Raw genomic sequence first — 16,808 nt, 5'->3', positions numbered from 1 at the left:
ACACATATTCCAAGCAGCCCTGCTGGTCAAGTGTCGCCTCCCTGCTGCTCTTGATACCCTTTCTGGCCTGTCAGCATTGCCGCATCCCAGGCCAGTGGCTGCCAATGCCTGCTGCTGTCTGCCTCTACCAGTGCCGGCTCACCAGGCTTCAGAAGCTGCCAATCTCACTGGTTGCTACTCATGCACCACTTGCTGCAGCATCAAGTGCTCCATGTCTGCTGCCTTACGCCCAGAGCAACATCACAATTTCTAGTCCATCAGGCTAGTGTATCCTGGCTGGTACCCACTGGTCAAGCGCTGTCTACCAAAGTTTGATGATGCCTGCCACTATCAGCCGACACGGCCGCTAGCTCATTGGGCTACCAACACAGCCAGTCTCACTCGGCAGCCATCACATTCCTCTCAATGCAATGTCAATTACCAGGCAGTTGCCACACCCTGCCTAGTACCACCAGTTTCCAGCTGTGCTGTACTACAGCCTACAACATGTTCAAATTAGATCCAAAAGGACTTCAGCATAGTAATATCAAAAATTGTGTATTGTTAGCTATTGTACAATAAACTCCTGCAGATGTCACTGGGAACTGCTGTTAACCTCCTGTGCCCTTGTCATTGTGCAAGGAGATACAACATTAAATTCACAATTATCAATTACTTTCTGTAGAATTAATATCTGTAGATTAGATTAGATTAGATTAGATTAATACTAGTTCCATGGATCATGAATACGATATTTCGTAATTATGTGGAACGAGTCAAATTTTCCAATACATGACATAATTAAGTTAATTTAACAACATAGTTAAGTTAATATAACAACTTTTTTATTTTTTTGTGTTTTTTTATTTTTTTATTTTTTTATAATTTTTTGTTTTTTTTTTCTTTTTCTTTTTTTTCTTAATTATATCTAAAAATTCCTCTATGGAGTAGAAGGAGTTGTCATTCAGAAATTCTTTTAATTTCTTCTTAAGTACTTGTTGGTTATCTGTCAGATTTTTGATACTATTTGGTAAGTGACCAAAGACTTTAGTGCCAGTATAATTCACCACTTTCTGTGCCAAAGTTAGATTTAATCTTGAATAGTGAAGATCATCCTTTCTCCTAGTATTGTAGTTATGCACACTGCTATTACTTTTGAATTGGGTTTGGTTGTTAATAACAAATTTCATAAGAGAGTATATATACTGAGAAGCTACTGTGAATATCCCTAGATCCTTAAATAAATGTCTGCAGGATGATCTTGGGTGGACTCCAGCTATTATTCTGATTACATGCTTTTGTGCAATAAATACTTTATCCCTCAGTGATGAATTACCCCAAAATATGATGCCATATGAAAGCAATGAGTGAAAATAGGCGTAGTAAGCTAATTTACTAAGATGTTTATCACCAAAATTTGCAATGACCCTTATTGCATAAGTAGCTGAACTCAAACGTTTCAGCAGATCATCAATGTGTTTCTTCCAATTTAATCTCTCATCAATGGACACACCTAAAAATTTGGAATATTCTACCTTAGCTATATGCTTCTGATTAAGGTCTAAATTTATTAATGGCATCATACCATTCACTGTACGGAACTGTATGTACTGTGTCTTATCAAAATTCAGTGAGAGTCCGTTTACAAGGAACCACTTAGTAATTTTCTGAAAGACAGTATTGACAATTTCATCAGTTAATTCTTGTTTGTCAGGTGTGATTACTATACTTGTATCATCAGGAAAGAGAACTAACTTTGCCTCTTCATGAATATAGAATGGCAAGTCATTAATATATATTAAGAACAACAAAGGACCCAAGACTGACCCTTGTGGAACCCCATTCTTGATAGTTTCCCAGTTTGAGGAATGTGCTGATCTTTGCATATCATGAGAACTGCTTATTTCAACTTTCTGCACTCTTCCAGTTAGGTACGAATTAAACCATTTGTGCACTGTCCCACTCATGCCACAATACTTGAGCTTGTCTAGCAGAATTTCATGACTTACACAATCAAAAGCCTTTGAGAGATCACAAAAAATCCCAATGGGTGGTGTTCGGTTATTCAGATCATTCAAAATTTGATTGGTGAAAGCATATATGGCATTTTCTGTTGAAAAACCTTTCTGGAAACCAAACTGACATTTTGTTAGTACTTTATTTTTACAGATATGTGAAGCTACTCTTGAATACATTACTTTCTCAAAAATTTTGGATAAAGTTGTTAGAAGGGAGATTGGATGGTAATTGTTGACATCAGATCTATCCCCCTTTTTTATGCAAAGGTATAACAATAGCATATTTCAGTCTATCAGGGAAAATGCCCTGTTCCAGAGAGCTATTACACAGGTGGCTGAGAATCTTACTTATCTGTTGAGAACAGGCTTTTAGTATTTTGCTGGAAATGCCATCAATTCCATGTGAGTTTTTGCTTTTAAGCAAGTTTATTATTTTCCTAATTTCAGAGGGAGAAGTGGGTGAGATTTCAATTGTATCAAATTGCATAGGTATGGCCTCTTCCATTAACAGCCTAGCAACTTCTAATGAACACCTGGATCCTACTATATCCACAACATTTAGAAAATGATTGTTTAAAATATTTTCAACTTCTGACTTTTTATTTGTAAAGTTTTCATTCAATTTGATGGTAATACTGTCTTCCTGTGCTCTTGGTTGACCTGTATCTCTTTTAATAATATTCCAAATTGTTTTAATTTTATTATCAGAGTTGCTGATTTCAGACATGATACACATACTTCTGGATTTTTTAATAACTTTTCTTAATATAACACAGTAGTTTTTATAATGTTTGATAGTTTCTGGGTCACTACTCTTTCTTATCTCAACGCACCCTACACCACAATGTACCCTACACCAATACTGAAATTCACAAGCAATTTAAAGCACCACACCTGTAACAAAAGATGTATCTACCACATCTAGATTTGATTATTTGCATGATAATGGAAAACTCCAGCAAACATGATTTGCATCCTCATGGTGGCACTACTATCACTGCTCTTATGTACAGCTGTTTGATTGCTTGCAGTTTTACTTTCTAGTTTTCTCTTCTTATTGTTTAAATTTTTATTGAGGTACAAGGTAAACTGGTATTTGGGTAAACTGGTATTTGGGTAAACTGGTATTTGGGTAAACTGGTATTTGGGTAAACTGGTATTTGGGTAAACTGGTATTGGGGTAAACTGGTATTGGAGTAAACTGTGGGGTAAACTGGCATTGGGGTAAACTGGCTTTGGGGTAAACTGGCTTTGGGGTAAAGTGGCTTTGGGGTACTCTGGTATTGGGGTAAACTAGTACTGGGGTAAACTAGTATTGGAGTTAGCTGGTATTGGGGTAAGCTGGTATTGGGGTCAGTAGAAGCAACAACATTGTGGCAATGAGGAACATTACTAAGCAGTATACAGATGCCACCGAATGTAGACATCAGCACATGGGGGACAGGGAATACTTGACCCCTGATGGGACATGGTACAGGCTTTTTATTCATTTATTTTGGATCATATAAGAATATAATAATTCCAATCCCAAAGACAGCAGGTGCTGACAGATGTGAAAATTACCGAACTATCAGTTTAATAAGTCACAGCGGCAAAATACTAACGCGAATTCTTTACAGATGAATGGAAAAACCGATAGAAGCCGACCTTGGGGAAGATCAGTTTGGAGTCCGCAAAAATGTTGGAACACGTGAGGGAATACTGACCCTACGACTTATCTTAGAAGAAAGATTAAGGAAAGGCAAACCTAAATTTCTAGCATTTGTAGACTTAGAGAAAGCTTTTGACACTGTTTATTGGAATACTCTCTTTCAAATTCTGAAGGTGGCAAGGGTAAAATACAGGGAGTGAAAGGCTATTTACAATTTGTACAAAAGCAGATGGCAGTTATAAGAGTCGAGGGACATGAAAGGGAAGCAGTGGTTGGGAAGGGAGTGAGACAGGGTTGTAGCCTATCCCTGATGTTATTCAATCTGGATATTGAGCAAGCAATAAAGGAAACAAAAGAAAAGTTCAGAGTAGGTATTAAAATTCATAGAGAAGAAGTAAAAACTTTGAGGTTCGCTGATGACATTGTAATTCCGTCAGAGACAGCAAAGGACTTGGAAGAGCAATTGAACGGAATGGACAGTGTCTTGAAAGGAGGGTATAAGATGAACATCAACAAAAGCAAAACAAGGATAATGGAATGTAGTCAAATTAAGTTGGATGATGCTGAGGGAATTAGATTAGGAAATGAGACACTTCAAGTAGTAAAAGAGTTTTGCTATTTGGCGAGCAAAATAACTCATGATGGTTGAAGTAGAGAGGATGTAAAATGTAGACTGGCAATCGCAAGGAAAGCATTTCTGAAGGAGGAGAAATTTTTTAACATAGAGTATAGATTTAAATGTCAAGAAGTCGTTTCTGAAAGTATTTGTATGGAGTGTAGCCATGTATGGAAGTGAAATGTGGACGATAAATAGTTTAGACAAGAAGAGAATAGAAGCTTTCAAAATGTGGTGCTACAGAAGAATGGTGAAGATTAGATGGGTAGGTCACATAACTAATGAGGAGATATTGAATAGAATTGGGGAGAAGAGGAGCTTGTGGCACAACTTGACTAGAAGAAGGGATCGGTTGGTAGAACATGTTCTGAGACATCAAGGGATCACCAATTTAGTATTGGAGGGCAGTGTGGAGGGTAAAAATCATAGAGGGAGACCAAGAGATGAATACACTAAGTAGATCCAGAAGGATGGTGGTGGTGGTGGTTAGTGTTTAACGTCCCGCCGACAACGAGGTCATTAGAGACGGAGTGCAAGCTCGGGTTAGGGAAGGATTGGGAAGGAAATCGGCCGTGCCCTTTCAAAGGAACCATCCCGGCATTTGCCTGAAACGATTTAGGGAAATCACGGAAAACCTAAATCAGGATGGCCGGAGACGGGATTGAACCGTCGTCCTCCCGAATGCGAGTCCAGTGTGCTAACCACTGCGCCACCTCGCTCGGTCCAGAAGGATGTAGGCTGCAGTAGGTACTGGGAGATGAAGAAGATTGCACAGGATAGAGTAGCATGGAGAGCTGCATCAAACCAGTCTCAGGACTGAAGACCACTGCAACAACAACATTTTGGATCATAAGTTCTTTGGCTGGTTTGATGTGGCATCATCTTCGTCACAGAGTAGCACTTATTTTATCACCAAATTCTTACAAATTTCTACCAATGACTGTCTGTGACTATGAAATTGCATAGTTAGCATTGCTGAACATTAAAGGAAATACATTCCCCCCCCCCTCCCCCCCCCAAACACACACATCCATACTCTGATGAAAAAACTTGCAACATCAAGAAGGAGTTGTGCGACATAAATGGAAGTTGGTAAGTGTGTTTCTACATCTGAAAGATGAGGTCTATTCAGATTTCGTGCCAGTCACATAAAAGCAGTGCTAGTAGTGCCACCATGAGGATGCAAATCATGTTTGCTTCAAATACACATTGTTATGCTCATGACCATGAGTTACCTTTAAGGTTAGACATGGTGAGCTGATTTCAGTCAAGATTGTCTTCAAAGTGACAACGATGCCATTATCAAAATCTCATTGTGTTTGAATGAGGTCATGGAATAGGGCTATGACCAGCTGGATGTTCTTTCTGCAGTATTGAAGGAAGACCTGGTAGGAATGTAGCCACTGTACATGATTGTTGGCAGCAGTGATCACGAGAATATATGGTCTCAAGAACACCAGACTCTGGATGGTCATATGGCACTACCAAGAGGGAACACCATTGTGTTCAACGTATGGCTGTGGTGCATCTTATTGTGTCTGCAGCAGCAATTCGAGCAGCAGTTGGCACCACAGTAACACAATGAACTGTTAGAAATTTGTTACTTCAAGGACACCTCTGAGCCAGATGCCCTGTAGTGTGCATTCCAGTGACCACAAACTATTACCATTTGCGACTTCAGAGGTGTCAAGTGAGAACTCTGGAAAGCAGGTTGGAGGTCTGTTGTCTTTTCTGATGAAAGCTGATTGTGTCTTCATGACAGTTTTGCCATGTGTTGGTTAGGAGGAGGCCAGGTAAGCACTACAACTAACCTGTCTGCAGCCTAGACACACTAGACCTGCTACATCTGAAGTTATCATCTGAGGTATGATTTCATATGACAGCAGGAGCACTCTCGTGGTTATTCCCTGCATCCTGACTGAAAATCCACATGTCAGTCTGGTGATTTGATCTGTTATGCTACCATTCATGAACAGGATTCCAAGATATGTTTTCCAACAGGAAAACACTTGTCCGCATAGTGCTGTTGTAATCCAACATGCTCTACAAAGTGTTGAATGTTGCCTTGGCCTACTCAGACACCAGATCTGTCTCCAGTGTGCACATATGGTACATCATTATGCTACCATTCATGAACAGGATTCCAAGATATGTTTTCCAACAGGAAAACACTTGTCCACATAGTGCTGTTGTAATCCAACATGCTCTACAAAGTGTTGAATGTTGCCTTGGCCTACTCAAACACCAGATCTGTCTCCAGTGTGCACATATGTGACATCATTGGATGACAACTCCAATGCCATTCGCAACCAGCATTAACAATGCATGGAACTCCATCCCACTAACTGACATCCAGCACCTTAATTCATAATGCACGCATGTTTGCATGCTTCCATTCAACATTCTGGTTGTTATACTGGTTGTTAATGTATCAGCAGTTCACATTTGCAATGGATTATCTCACAAATGCATTAAACTATGATCTTGCCGTGTTAATCACTTAAATATGTCACTCAGACAAGTGTATTACCAAAATATCATTACTCTACATTAACTATTTGTGGTGTTGTCATTTTTTTGTGTCAGTGTGTGCATGTGTGTGTGTGTGTGTGTGTGTGTGTGTGTGTGTGTGCGTGTGTGTGTGAGTACAGAGTGAGTAATAAATGAGGAAAAATATTCCATACAAAGTGTCACACATTGGGCTACAAACAAATTCATTTTCCTCATGTTCCTATGTCACTAAATGACAATGCAATTGAATGTTATAAGATCGAGAAATGTGAATCAGGCTTTTGGAGTTCCTGTTCACCAACATAGTCCTATGGGAAAGATCACCAATACCGCACAACATGCATGTGTTGTAGGTAGTTGACACCACTGATTATAAGATGAGGCGTGAGGTGTCAAGCACTGATCTGTGTGACAATGTGAGCAATGTCAGCACCCACATCTATCTAGTTCCATTTCTGCCAGCCAGTATTGTGTATTGTGGCTAGTTGGCATAGGGAACAGAAAGTGAGAAGGAATTGTTTAACTATGTATACATGTTTTATTATTCGGTTTGTGTGTCCTGGATTTAGTCTCAACAAACAAGTACAAAAAATCTGAATACAAAATATGATTACTCAGTAATGTCCCAGTTAATCCATACAAATTCAATACAACTTTACAAATCTAAACTAACATAGAAATACATGAGCAGAAGCTGCAGTGGCGTTTCATAGAAATGACAGACACAGTGTGTGTGGCAAAGTTCGACTCCCTGCAGAAAGGCATGTTGTACTCCGCACTGAAGGTTCTTGACATCAACAATTCGTTCTACATAAGTCTCAGATTTTAAAAGGCTCCACAAAAAAAAAAAAAAAAAAAAAAAAAAAAAAAAAAAAAAAAAAAAAAAAAAAAAATCCAGTGAATTAAGGTCTGGCGATCTAGTTGGCCATACAGCAAGGCCTCCACAACCAATCCATTGGGAAGGAAAGGAATTGTCCACGTAGCATCGCACTGCACCACTGAGGTAAGCACTGAGCAAGAGCTCCATCATACATGTATCACAGGCTCATACAAGAGGCCAAACTAATGTCTTCCAACAATTCCAGTGATGTAACATCCAGGAAATACAGATAGTGCTCTCCTGTCAACCTTGGTGGTATCACATGTGGTCCTATGAGATGCCAATAGATAATAGCACTTGAGATATTGACAGTGAATCATTGTTGATGCCCTTGTACCAATGTGATGTAGGGGTTTTCTTCTGCCCACTCATGCCAATTGTGTGAATTCACTATACCCTTGTTCATGAAATAGGCTTTGTTGGTGGACAGCATTGTTTGCAAATAATGCTGGTTGTGGCTATGACACTATAAGATGAATATGCTTAAGTCCAGCCTCAGTTAATGGTCTCCCTCACAATGCTTGTACCTAGTCTCCTTCACAATGCTTGTACCTTCTGCATGTGAAAGGGATGGTAATGGTTTCTGTGTAGTATTAGGAAAACAGTAGACGGTGACATTCATAGTGCAGTGGTGAGAGATCTTCTGTTTATTCTTCAGTCCTCCACAAAAGGCTGTAACAAATACTGTTCAGCATCCACACAGTACATTGACAGTTGGCCCCATCCATTAAATCCTGTAGGTGATTCACATGCACCACACTCCTTCAAGCACCTATCCACAGAGTAAAATGTTTTTGTGAATGGAAGGTGTCAGTTAGGAAACCTCTCATGATAAAGTTTTCTTGAAACTTCAGCTGTTCCCGTGGCAAACCCATAGGTGAGTCGGATGTTGGCATTTTCCCCATTTGTGAAACTTGCCATGGTAGCAACACTGTGACATGTTCATTACAGTCAGCATGGCAAGTATCAACTTGAGTGAACAGCACTGTGCTGTCATGAACACATCATGCATGCTGCAGTTTTCCTTCCACCAATGACCACTCTTTTCATTTCAGGACAAACATTCTGTGACATGAGATAGTACACTCTGCCACCACCAGCAATGTGTGGTTCATAAGTTCTGACACAATTCCAGATACAATTCCTCTATACTTTCTCATATCTTTCAAATGTTTACAGGTACAAATCAGCTCAATGGTGTATCATGTGATGCACCTGAGTGCACATGTTGTGATCATTAGGTTTGTCAGTTTCTTGTTAAATGGTTACCCATTTCTTTTGTCTCATGTACACAATACATTGAGTTGAATAAAATTAACAATGGTCTGTCACTTTTTGTGCTTTGCAGCATGCAGTCCTCAGAATAATGTTCCTTATTTATGACTCACCCTGTATGTATAAATGGATGTTCCACATCTCCTCCTAAACTAATGGACTGATTTCAACCAAACTTGGTACACATACCAGTTCATTTACTGTCTGGAAAGAATCCCTGTGGTGGTAAGGATCATCCACCTATCAAAGAGTTGGGAAGGAGACAAAAAAAGCAGAGTAGCCCATGATGTGTTGATACCCACACTTCTTACCCAGTATTTGAAAATGAGAGCACGTAGAGACTTGCAACAAACTTTACATATAATTTCAAACCTTCTTGAAACTTTTTGTCACTGACAGTCCCCGCAATTTGATTAAAGGAAAAAAGTTTGTCACTCACAACATTTTTGCTCTTCATGCAGTAAAACTGCCTTATAAACATGATGTTTTAGTTTATTACTTGTTTACTACTAATTGTTTTCACGACACATTTTGCAGACCATGTCTACATATGTCACACATGTACCTAGAAAAATATATCATTATACAACACTTAATTCAGGAGATGACATGTCACAAACACTGAAATGTGTAAGAAACTGCCACATCATGCATGCCATTTTAATTTATTACTTCTTTATTACTAACTGTGTTCACAACACATTTTGCAGATATGCTCACATATCACTGGATGCACCTGCAAAATTCTATCATTGTACAGTATATAGTTCAGGAAGTACAACTGCATAAACTTTTAGCTGCATGAAAAAGAAACTGCTGGGCAAAATTTGCTAGACATACAGGTGAAATACATGTGTAAATATGCATGAAATATGGTAAAATGTGTGAAATGTATCTGACATATATATATGTGAGCAAAATCATGGGTAAAAAGACTCATCCTAAAGCCTTGGAATGATTGAAATCAAATTTGGTATACATCTTAGTTACAATCAGGAAAGAAATACTGTAAGGGTAAGAACCACCAGCCTCCTACCGCAGTGAGAGTGATAATGTGGACAAAGAAGGGAGGACAAGGAGATGGGCAGACAGTGAGGGGACCAGGTTTCTCAGTTAGTTTCAGCTAGTTTTTATATGTACATACATATATACAGTGCTTGATTTGTGACGGTATGCTGTAATGGTTCCTCTGATGAAAAAATAACATTAAAACACTGTTTTAAGATGTCTAAATTTCGTGTTTTAAGATGTCTAAATTAAAATAAATAAATAAATAAAATAAAAAATAGAAAAAACACCCCCAGAAGGTCACAGTACTGGAACCTTCATTTTTACAAACCAAGCACTGCACACACACACAAACACAAACACACACACACACACACACACACAAACACACACACACACACACACACACACAATATTAATACCCACATACAAATATCAATGATAATTTCATGTATAATGATAATGACTTTCTTTGGAAAGAAAAGCAATGTATGAAAATGATTACATATATTCATAGACCATATGTCAAGTCAATTGATTGCTCTTTTATTCCCACGTAACCCGGCCCTCTTTTCCCTAAAGTGAGGGGCACCCTGATATAGGGGCATTTAAACCTAACTTATTATCCACCTCTTGTGTGGATAGATGGCTGTGGCACCAGTACAGTTGCAAGAGTGGTCAAAAGCATGGCCAGTGGTGAGTGGCTGGGTGTTGACCCTGTATTGAGGTCTGCATGATGTGTGACCATGGGTCCCCACATGCTGTCCAAAGGTGGTGATGGTGTGATCCCACTCGTTTCACTCTCTTGCTTGATACCTTGCTGCATTTGTTATTTTCAAAACTTGTTATGTGTGGTTCTCATATTACAACACCTGGAAAGGTCTAGTGCATGGGGGCTGAAGAGGGACTCTAACTAAATTAGTGCAGAGCATGACATGAAAGTATTCCACCAATCTGTATGTACAAAAATCTGGTGTTCACTGTATCAACGGTGGCTATCGGATAATTGTGACACATTTCCACATTTTCTGTACCAATAATGGTAGTTCCACTTGATTTGGCAGTGATGCAGATTTGAGGTAGTCTGCTGGAGCCTCAGTTCGGTCAATGGTTCACCACTGTCAGATCTGCAAACCGCCAGTAGCCCTAAAAGGACCAAAGAAAGCAGTTCCATCCCCTCCCCTTGGTGATGCATGAGAGTGGTCTTTAAAATTCTATGCCATCGTTCAGTCATTCCATTGCTGACAGGATGATAACTTTTAGTGTGGTGGCACTAACCACTTTGGAACAAATATTTTTGCAATTGTCTCTGCGATGTCTGTCGGTAACTGGCATAGCTTCTGCACATTTCATGAATCTGTCAACTGCTGTGAATACATATTCGTAAACTTCTGGAGTTATGGGACCCATGAGGTCAGTGTGTGTGTGTGTGTGTGTGTGTGTGTGTGTGTGTGTGTGTGTGTGTGTGTGTGTCCAAACCTCGCTGGAGACACAGGGAAATGTCTGCATGAGTGTGTCATCCCACCTTACATCTCTGAAACTGAAGGCATGCATGAGCCCAGGCCCAAGGATCTTTTTTTACTGACAAAAACATGAAAAAATTGATTTAACAATGGAAAATACAGGGTGGATTGTAACAATACTATGAGAAGGAAAGTATGCAAGTCTTTTTGTTCTGCCTATCTGAATCTTCACTATATGGTGAGTAGCAACTTTCCTTCTCATATTATTGAAATAATCAATTAATAATTTAGTCATAACATTTGCTCCTGAATGTTCCAGGTTATGGACACTGTTAAATCCCACATTTTGAAACTGTGGAGAAATGTAGGGCCATAGCTTCAGTTATGAGACATCACACCATTTTTTAGAATTTCCACCTGGCACTGAACTTTCTTTAACCTCAGTCTCCTGGAAGGATCTTTCAGTAAAAGTTGGTGATCCATTGCTTGGGCCATGGCAAAATTGCTTGAAAGTATTAATTGAACTGCAAATACAAGAAAAGTAGTCATTGATTGTGGTTTCTGTGCCTTTAATATTGCATTATGTCAATGATAAATTGACTGATAAATTCAATGTGCCTGAATTGTCGAGGCGAACATTTTATCACCGACATTTTGAAAGAATGATGAGGGGGTTTGTGGTCTGTATAGATCCTCACTGCCCAGGACTAAATTTGAGGGCAAAAAAGCCTCATGCCTTTAAACATCACCAGCACCTCTGTATCACAAGCATTTCATTCCTTTACCCTGACTTGTAATTTTTTAATTTTTTTTTAAAGAATTACAAAGTTGTCTTTTTGGTGTGGAGTGGCATCAATTGCATGTTGGCTATTATCTACAACAGTGCCCAGCAGTGTAGATAGTACAGGTTGGGCAAGTAGCACTGCTTCTGCAATGCTCACCTGTAGACAATGAAAAGCTTTGTCCATTTCTGGAGTCCATTTGAGTACTCATTTGTCTACGGCATTATAACAGAAAAGTGCATATGTTACAGGTGCTTGAATTGAAGCTGTTGCCTGAAGATGATGGTGACAAAAATTCACCATCCCAGCAAAGTCTCAATCACTGGTAACACCTTGTCCTTGGAAGGTCACATAAAATGGACTTCCCCAGTAACAGGTAGGGTACCACAAGCTGAGGTCCTATGACTGAGGAAGGTTACTTCACTTTTGTTTGTGATGCACTTACCTTTCTTAAACACAATTCCATGGCTATAAAGTCTCTATTGTACTTCATGAACATGCCTATTGAGTAACTGAGTCTTAGACAAGAATACCACGATATTGTCTAAATATGAAAAAAAGGCTTGTGGTAGCTCAGAAAAGTGAAAATATTTGCACCTGCCAACATACAGATGAATTCTTGGATATCAGGTATGGGATATCTATTCAAGACAGTTCTAGCATTCAATCTATGGTAATCACTGGAGGGATATCACAAGCTGCTGTTTTTATGAAAAAGGTGCAGGGGAGACACCCACGGACTGCAGGAATGACTTGCAACTCCTAACTGAAAAATTTCCTCAAAGACTATTGTAGTCCCTACAAGGAACTCTTATGCAATCCTGTGGACATGTGAAACAGGTGTGCCTGGGGTCATATGTATTTAGTGCTTGTCACTGCACTTAATTCCACACTTCTGCATGGACCTCTGTGGCTCCACAACATGCACAATGTCAGTGTCCTGTGAGAACTGTGTACTTATACTGTCGACCCTTCTCAGCATGCCAACTGCATAATGACCCTGAATTCCACTAACTTCTTGACTGTTGATCCCATTTATCAGACACGTGATTATCAATTCCACAGTAAGAGCATTATGTGAAAGAAAATCAGCACCTAAGTTAGGGTGAGCGATGTTGGCAACCACAGAGGTCCATTTGAAATGGGGAGTGAAACCTATATTGATCATCAGATTTTTGTGGCCATGAGTGAGGATAATGAAGTTGTTTACAGCTATTAAATGTAGGGGCTCATCAGATATTTACATCTGCTGTGCACAAGGCAGGGATGTACTGACCACTTAACTCGTGTCAACCAAGAAAGCCAAATCATAAATTTTATCAGAAATATGTGACTGCTATTATGCTGTGGTGTATGCTGGACATAGTATGACTGAGCAGGTGCTATACTGCTCTCACAGATGACATATTGGCCAGTGTGTTCCCATTTTCAACTAGTTGTGAGACAATGCTACTTCTACTGGCAGTGCCGTATGTAAGATGTTGTTGTTGTTGTTGTCTTCAGTCCTGAGACTGGTTTGATGCAGCTCTCCATGCTACTCTATCCTGTACAGGCTTCTTCATCTCCCAGTACTTACTGCAACCTACATCTTTCTGAATCTGCTTAGTGTATTCTTCTCTTGGTGTCCCTCTACGATTTTTACCCTCTACGCTGCCCTCCAATGCTAAATTTGTGATCCCTTGATGCCTCAGAACATGTCCTACCAATCGGTCCCTTCTTCTTGTCAAGTTGTGCCACAAACTCCTCTTCTCCCCAATTCTCTTCAATACCTCCTCATTAGTTATGTGATCTACCCATCTAATCTTCAGCATTCTTCTGTAGCACCACATTTCGAAAGCTTTGGTAAAAAAAACATACGGTTTGGCCGTGTGGCACACCTAATACTGATTTCCATTACTGTTTGGGTAATCACACGGCTTTGTGCACTTTGTGGCTTGGGATCAGAAATGGCTATGATATCAGCAGAGGTTGGCTTCGAATTGGCTGTGATCTTGAGACTGAAGAACAGAAGAACATTATGAACATAACATTTTATTAGGTGCAGTCCACAGCCTTAACTCTTGAAACTGCTTGGTCATCATCTCCACCATAGTGCATAGACTTTGAAGTTCTTCAGCTGTGCTGAGTAAGTGTCCGTATCAGGAGGTGGCAGCACAGAAAGGCGTCAGGTCTTTGGGTGGGCTCAAGAGTAGTAAGTTGTATTTGCCTGGAGCATTAGGAGCTATTGATGCTGTAGTCGTACAGTAGACGAATCTAGCACTGCCTGCACCCTATCAGCAGTTTGCAGTAACTTATATAAAGGTTGCCCTTCATGTACTATCAAAGCTAGCTGTACCTGTGAAGACAGTAGCCTGTGAAATAACAAATCCTCAAAAACCCTACCTGTGTCAACGGCAGCACATAAATGTTTCCAACACTCTGATGGGTTATTGTCACCACATTTTTCATAATATAGCACTTGTTTAAACGTTTTATCCAGTAGTTCAGCGCAAAGAGCAACTAAAGCTGTTTTGAGAGCAAGGTAGGCTTAATGGTGAGGTGAGTGCAAAATACTGTCCAAAATTGAAGTGGTTGCTCTCTGGTCCATGTTGCCGAATGCCAGTGTACACTACATGTGGTCTCCAGTGACTTGCTGATTGAAAAACATTCAACAGAATCATGAATGATATTTCAAACTGTGCAAGCATAAATGACAGGTCCCACAATTGTAACGATGCTGCAGAACTACAGGAGCCAAAGGATGGGAAGTCTTTAAGTGGTGTGTCTGGTTGCAGTGCGATCAAGAGCACCAGAAACAATGATATTGTTAGGTCTGGTTTGATTTTACTACCCAGCATAGCAGAGGTACCCAATTTGGATGACTGCACTTTGTTGAAGGTTGGATTTACTCACGGCACTGCATTTGTTGATTGCTTTACAGGTGGCACTGGATCTTGCTACTGATGGTGTGTAACAGTTCATGTGCATCCTCCATGACAAAATTGCTTCTTGGGGGATACAGAAAGTACTTGTCCACAGCAAAACTGTTCTTTTTATTGGGTTACCAAATTATGTAGGCAAAATTAATACACATACACATATCAATGCTAATTTGTGTAAAATGATAATAAATTTTCTTGAGGACAGAAAAGGAACATGTCAACATATGAACAATAAATCAGACAATAAATAACCAACACACTTACAGAACATATATCAAAATTGATTGATTGATGTTTTATTCCATATTCCTCATTCAGCCCTCCTCAAGCTGCTGAAAGGAACCCATCCAACACCCTGACACCAGGGTTCCCAGCACAACATAAGGATGGCAGTATAGTACTATGTCCATCATCTGTCCCTAATTACATCAAGGACACCCCCCTCTGCATCTGCACAATGGAATCACAACACTAGTTTCCCTTTGGTCTGTAGACAGTGATGAACTTTGTTGACTTTATAATTCTGCATTCCCTTTTATTTAGTAGAGCTATTGTAATACACTCTGAAGAACACAGCTGTGTTGGCTTGTACAACTGTAGTTAATAATCCACTTACATGCATCAATCAGGAAAAGAAACAACCATTTTTACATTGAAAGTGAAGAAAAAATGTAATATTTTATGTTTCATATTACATGCTCTCCATAAACTGGGACTTACTGAGCTCTATGGAGTGCAACGTAGCACCACCCACAATTATAGAGCTACAAATTCTCAGTCCATTTGGCATGGCTGCACAACAATGTGAAAAAGGAGAGATGAGGGCTGCCTCTGTCAGTCATTTGCTTGTAAGAGTTGATTCCACCAGCCAGTTAGTGGGCTATTTTGGGTTACTTTTCTCATTCAAATAGTTACAGACTGGCCATGGGCTACACTTGAGTTAACCAGTCAAAAATACACAGCTTTCAGAACACATTTTGTTCAATTTAAGTATACCACTCAACTTTAAAAAAAATATAAAGTTGGAAAGTGACACAGCATATCCATTAATGTTATAAGATATGAAGATTCATAACCAAATAAAGTGTTGTGGATGACATCCAAGTTGTATAAGCCTTTTTAAAAGTTTATCCCTATATATACGGCATTTTTGTTGATATCCAACATGATTTTCTCAAACATTTTGATCTTTTAAAATTATTTTATTTTCTGTTTGAAACTAAACTTTTGGGAAAATGAATACTTTTTTGTGAATATTTAATACCTGTTTTTCATATCTCATACTATGACCTGGATTTAATTATATGATGATGTGATTTCAGTTTGTTGACTAAAAAGGTGCCATACACATTCATATAAATAACATAAAAAGTTATATTTTGCACACACTATTGAAACAGGCTTGCCATTTGAGTTTCAACATAGTACAAAGATAATAAGCTCTGTGTACTTCTTGTCAAATTTAGCTCTTGGTGCATGGCACATTTTCATGTTCACCAAATAAATTATACCAGAACTGGCAATTTTAAAATCTTACCCCCTTTCTCAAAATCTTTTGTGGGCTGCCATGCCACTGAATAGAAGAAATTAGTTTTTGTCATGTTAATACATATTACTTAGTAATTTTAACGTGGTTCATGAATAATTTTCTTTGTATTGCTTTAAGTTTTGTATTGCATATATTTCACTCGGATGCAATACCAT

At 39.2% G+C, this 16,808-nt stretch overlaps 1 protein-coding gene across 3 annotated transcripts in view; it reads right to left on the bottom strand.

Moving 5' to 3' along the window:
• Window positions 1-16,808, bottom strand: part of LOC126481132 (laminin subunit gamma-1-like) — a 338,089-nt gene that overhangs the window by 66,069 nt on the left and 255,212 nt on the right. The window lies entirely within an intron of this gene.

The sequence above is a fragment of the Schistocerca serialis genome, chromosome 5 (assembly GCF_023864345.2).
Source record: "Schistocerca serialis cubense isolate TAMUIC-IGC-003099 chromosome 5, iqSchSeri2.2, whole genome shotgun sequence".
In the NCBI taxonomy this organism is placed as follows: domain Eukaryota; kingdom Metazoa; phylum Arthropoda; class Insecta; order Orthoptera; family Acrididae; genus Schistocerca; species Schistocerca serialis.
This window is presented reverse-complemented; position numbering and strand designations above follow the sequence as displayed.